This window comes from Talpa occidentalis, unplaced genomic scaffold (assembly GCF_014898055.3).
Source record: "Talpa occidentalis isolate TD23 unplaced genomic scaffold, MPIMG_talOcc4v2.1 talOcc4.4, whole genome shotgun sequence".
NCBI lineage: Eukaryota > Metazoa > Chordata > Mammalia > Eulipotyphla > Talpidae > Talpa > Talpa occidentalis.
The window spans coordinates 92,066,522-92,072,795 of NW_023604295.1; positions in this window are offsets into that span (position 1 = coordinate 92,066,522).

A 6,274-nucleotide genomic window follows, 5' to 3' on the forward strand; every position below is an offset into this window, starting at 1 on the left:
TTTATATATTTCTGCCATGTGCTAAACATTTGTTCCATTTTAATTGTTTAATTATGATTGTTGATTTGTAAGAATTTTTAATATATTTTGCACATAAATCCTTGGTCAGAAATATTTATTTCAAAAAATCCCCGTTGGCCTATGGCTTGCATTTTTATCATGCTAACATTGGTAATTGATGAACAGAGTTATTTAAATTTTGATGTTTTTAAATTTATATTTTTTTCTGTTTAGTGTTTTTTGTATCTCTCTACAGAATCTATGTCTGCTCCAAGTTTGTAAAAAATATTCTCATATGTAAGTTTCCAACCACAACCTGTAATTCAACTGCCTATTTTTTTAAATAAAGCCTCATTGGAACATGGCCATTGCACTCTATGGTCTATGCCTCTGATTTATGTTAAAAGGGACAGAGGCAGTATGAACAGGGAACATAAAATCTTAACTATTGGAGCACTTTAGTAGGTTTGCTAATCACCATTGTAGATACTTCTAAGTTTTAGATATTTTGCTCCTACCTATGAGTTAATTTTTATGTGTATTTTTGTATAAGTAGGGTTGAGATCCATTTCTCCCATATATTTATCAGTCTTTGCAGCATACTTAACATGACTATTTTCCACATATAATGATTAGAATGTTCTCTGAACTTTCTATTTCATTTCATTAATCTGTTTATCTTAATAGCAACCTTCTTGATTACTGTAGCATTTTAGAAGTATTGTAATCATGTGCTGTTAGTTCTCCAAAATTGTTTATCTTAAACTCATGCTATCTATAGCAACATGGATAGAACTAGAAGGGATTATCCTAAATGAAATAAGCCAGAGGGAAAAAGGTAAATGCTAATGGTTTCATGTGTATGTGTCACATATATCATAGGTCTGATCTATCCAGGAAGGGAGGGAGAGAAATGGAGTGGGGGGGAAGAAGGTGGTGACAGAGTGTGGTGGAGAACTATTGGTGATTTGGTGGTGGGAGAACTATGGTGACCACACCTGAGAGAAGAAATTCTTTATTGAGAAAAATATGAACAAGAATGTAAAAAAATGGCAATTCAATTGAAAAAATAAAAATAAAAAAGGAAAAAAAATTCTCTTATTCAGAATCCTTTGCTATTCTGGGCCCATTGCATTTCCATGTAAATTTTGGAAAATATGTGTCTATTTTACAATATCGCCATTGTGATATTGAATAGGATTGTATTGAATCTATAAATCAGTTTGGCGAGAATAAAACTTTAACACTTCATTCATTGAAAATTTAATATATAGGTCTTTATTTAGGTCTGCTTTATTTCGGTTTGTAATATTTTGTAGAATTCATTGTAGAGGTCTTGAATATTTTATTATTTTTTCTAAGTATTTTGTCACTTAATGATAAAAATAAAATTATATTTAAACTTTGGTTCTGCAGATTTCAAGACAAAGAAAGACCCTATCACAATAAATACCAAGAAATATTTTTAATACATGTAGAATTTAATCATTTATTTATTTATCTTTGAAATTTATTTATTTATGCATTAAAGATCTGGGGTATAAGCCAGAGGTGCAGGGGGTGAGAGGATTCATCAGAGAGAGTGGAGAGCAGAACAGGCAGATCTACTAAAATACACTGCTGAGGAGAGCAGTAGGCAAGATAGAAGATGTCTGCTATGCCATGTTGGTTGCTCCCTGGCTTTCCGGGAATGGAACTTGTGCTACAGTGGCTGGTGATAGCTTCATAGTACTGCCTTTAACCCCTGTGCCACTAGGAAGGCATATGTGTAGAATTCATTATTATGAATTACATTACAATGCCATGATTCCTACCACATGGGTTTATTTAGTTATATTGCCCCCTCACCCGCAGTTTATTGCTGCAGTTGTTAATAGTTGATAGTATTTACAATGACTATGGTATAATAAAAATAAAATTTACCTTTTAAATAGCTGTGATTTTATTATTTTTTAAAGATTTTTTTTTATTTATGCATACAAGAACTGGGGTACAGGCAAGAGGTGTGAGGGGTGAGAAGATTCACCAGAGACAGAGTGGGGAACAGAATAGGTGGATTTACTGAAATACACTACTGAGTGAAGCAGCCGGCAAGACAGGAGAGGTCTGCTAAGCCATGTGTGTAGCTCCCTGGAGGTCTGGGGATCAAACTCATGCTGCAGAGGCTGCAAATAGCTTCACAGTGCTGTGCTTAACCCCTTGTGCCACCAGGGAGACCCTTTATTATTTTTTTAAAAATATTTTATTCATCTTTTCATAGAACTGGGGCATAGGTCAGAGGTTCAGGGGGTGAGAGGATTCACGAGAGACAGAAAAGGAAGCTGAACAGGACAATTTTACCAAAATACATTGCTGAGGGGACTAGCAGGCAAGGCAGAAGAGGTCTGCTGTACCGTGTGTGTTAGCTCTCTGGCAGGGATGGAACTCAGGCCGCTGTGGTGACAGTTCTAAGACTTAAACGCTAGGCCACCAGGGATGCCCATAACAGATTTTATTTATCCCATGCCTTTTATTCTTGAGCCTCTGGTGTATACACCATATCTACATGCCTTCTAGTTTTTCTATAGAATCATATAAAATTTTCAGCTAATTAAATTGTTAATGCAATCAACAGAAATTTGCCAACTGAAGCATTTTTAGAGATAAGAAAAAAATATATATATATGGGTTTGTGGAGAAATTTTCCAGTTTGCTTCATTTTATGCAACAAAAATTCAACTAATTTGCTAGAATTTATGTTCTTTCATGAACTTTAAATCTGCTGGATCAAAGAGAAAAATTAAGTTTTAATACAATCACAAATGTTCTGTTGATGTGGGTAGTCTTTTTGAGTTCAGTATTGTTTCAGAATCATTCTCCAATACTGCCTGTTTCTTTCACAAATATATCATCAAAATATATGAAGATGAAGACTTGGTGCATTTGGGGGAAAAAGACAAATACCTGATCTTATGGTATTTGGTGAATGCAAGTTAGCCAGACTCACTGAGTAATATTTACTTTGTATGAATCCTGGGCTTTTTTCCCCAAGTTCACTATAAAATATTACAGCTACTATTATTTGTATTAGTAGGCTAAGACTGTCATAATGAAGGACAATGGTATAAATTTTATGTGATTAATTGACTGTTTTCATAAGTCTGAAAAGATATTTCAAATATGCTTTAAAACTAGGGCAGTCTCTAAAATTGTATAGTAAACCATGGCTTTGATTAAATTCCTTATAGACCTAGTGGATATAAAACTTGGTTAACTTTGGACACATTTATGAACTTACTGTCAATGGATTAAAGAATAAAAGTGAAAAAAATAACATCTAAATGCTGGCTTCTGGACTTTTATTCATCTTAAAGATGTGATTTTTAAGACAACACTGATAGATTAGTTTTTGTAACTTTTGTTTTTGATTTTTGGAATAATTAGTTATTCCAACTATGAGAGGGAAAAAAAAACATGCAATATTTTGTAACCTTCAGTAGTGAAGCTAAATTAAAAATTGATTTTAGGGCCTCCCTGGTGGTGCAAGAGGTTAAGCACAGCACTGTGAAGCTATCCACAGCCTCTGCAGCATGAGTTCTATCCCTGACCAGCCAGCAAGCTACCCACATGGCAAAGCAGACCTCTCCTGGCTCACCCACTGATCCCCTCAGCAGTGTATTTCAGTCAGTCTGCCTGTTCTGTTCCCCACTCTGTCTCTGGTGAATCCTCTCACTCCCCCCAACACATAACTCTGGCCTGTACTCCAGTTCTTGTATACATAAATAAATAAATCTTAAAAAAAATGATTTTAGAGAGAAAAATCCCAAATATATTCATGCCATAAAATATATACTGGAATCTTTCTTAGTTAAACCTTAAATGGATGAATTTTCAATGGTCTGATGTAGTTTAGATATGGAAATAGTTCAAGGTAAGGGAGGTAATAGGACATCTTAGGATTTAATCTAATTTGTTCACATATAACTGTTTTGTACTGTTGCACAGCACTCACAACATATAGAATCTTATATCTTATTTCTATATATACAAAAGAATAAACTGGTCATATTTCCTGAGAATCCAGCGTTATATTCTAGAATTAACCCAATTTTTCTGGATCATCCAATAACATTAAAATGTTTGTGTGTGTGTGTGTGTGTGTGTGTGTGTGTGTGTGAGGGTTGGATGTGTTCTTGAAGCTTACATAATGTACACTAGAGGATCATCTGTGTCAACTCCTGAGTGAGCAGGAGTGGTGTCTGGCAAAAATAATAGTGATAGTTGCCCCTCACTATTGTCTTGATAAAATCCAGCCCTTCAACCTTTAAAACGCTGCTGCCAGTGACTACTTCCACAACAAAAGATCTGCTGATATGTTTCCAGGAACATGTGAGACGTCATTAGAGCACAGCACTAAAGGGACCTCCACTCTAGAATGTCCATTGATTCAAGACAACCTTGGTAGATTTCCTGAAAACTCATGGAGCCCAGCCTTTTTTTGTTATACTTTTTGCAATTCTTATCCAGAACCAGTGTCCCCAGAGAGCCTGTGCCAAGTGGGCTTGGTATCTCTTCCTTACAACAAATCATGGCCAGTAACAATAGTTCCAATAAATCTCTCTCGCTGCTGAGCTGTTTGTGTTTCATCACTCAAAGCACAAATTAGCTCTTGTGCTCTCCCCCTCTATAACTATCTATCATTCTAGATAGGTTTTCCTTTCCCCAGGCTGCAGTGCCAGGAGCCATTCTCTTCCAATTTGTCTTACAAAATGCAGATTCTGCTTCTTTAAAAAAAAAAAAAAAAAAAAAAAAAAAACCTAAGATTGATTTCTTCCCTTGTACACAAATGTTTGAAATCACCTGTCTTGTTTAAACATCCTGGTAAGTATAATTTTAATATCCTACTGAAGGCAAATAATCTTATTCTCTTATTTTTGGGGGAAGACAATTGTGACAATACAATTAAAGTTTAAACTTATATAACCTTGATATGTGCATTAGAATGTTTATGTTCTAAGTTACTTCAGGCATTCCACTAGGAGACTTGTGAGGTTGAAAATTGTAGATAAAACTGTATTTTATCGAGGCTTTGTCTCTGAGAGTTTTAGTTCCTCAGTGAAGTGATGTGAAAGCAATAAAGAGGTTTAAATAGAGGGAGACACACTGGACAAAGAAATTACTCTAAATACATTAGTGAGAAAAATATGTGTAAACAGAAAAGTCATAGATGGTCTCACTCATAGCAGGAATCTAGAAAACTTAAATAAGGGATCAGGAAAATGAATAACTATAAGAAAGTGAAAATCAAAATCAACAAAAAACTATGAACCAGAGATACTTTTTGGGGGTGGGGGCCGGGAGGGGAGGGGTTGGGGTCAGAATGGGGCATGTGCAGTTGTATGGGGGAATATAAAAATAAAATTTATTATTTAAAAAAAAATAAAAACAATAGCACTTAAAAAAAAAAAAAGAAAACAATTTCATCAGGCTAAGGAAGGAACAAGCTAGGAGAGTCGACTGCATTTTCTTAGTTTTCTCATTTTGATCCCGTTGTAGTTTCAACCTTTAATATGAACACTGAAGTCATAATAAGCCAATCATTCATGTCCCAGATGCTATTTTGTTCATTCATTTCTTCATTACCCTCACAATTATCTTTCTACTTTCCCACCCTTCTTCTAAGCTCTAATAGGCAGAAAAATATATCCATTTTAATTATGATGCATTGCAAGCTTGCAGAATATTGCTTTACATATAATGGACACATAAGTAGACATAAATAAGACACTTAGTTGTTGTGTTTATTTATCGATTAATTTATTCAGTCATTTTATGAATTTTCTAATAAAAATTCATGGTTTATAAAAATGCAAACATATAGTAAGATAAAATTTAGTTTGAAAGTAGGTGAGAAAACTGGGACAAAATACAAGTAAAATAAGGTAGATGAAATTAGAAAGAGATTAAAGTTCCTAAATGTATTTTGTAGAGATGTTTTGGAGTCTAGTTATAGGTGAGCTACAAATTCAAGTCAAAACTTTGTAACAACGAAACAAAAAAAGAATGTAATAAATCACATCTTTTATGATTCAGTGCTACATACATTGCTGCACATATATCTACACAGATAATCAGGGGATCTATGATATTCTTGAGGTTGAAATAAAAAGAACAACTTTTGGAGAATCGTCACAGAAAAATGAATCCTTTTGTAATAAGGTAGGTAGTAACCTTAATTGTACCTCTCCAATAACCACAGGTTTAATATTGATAAAGTTGTTTCTTATAATATTCC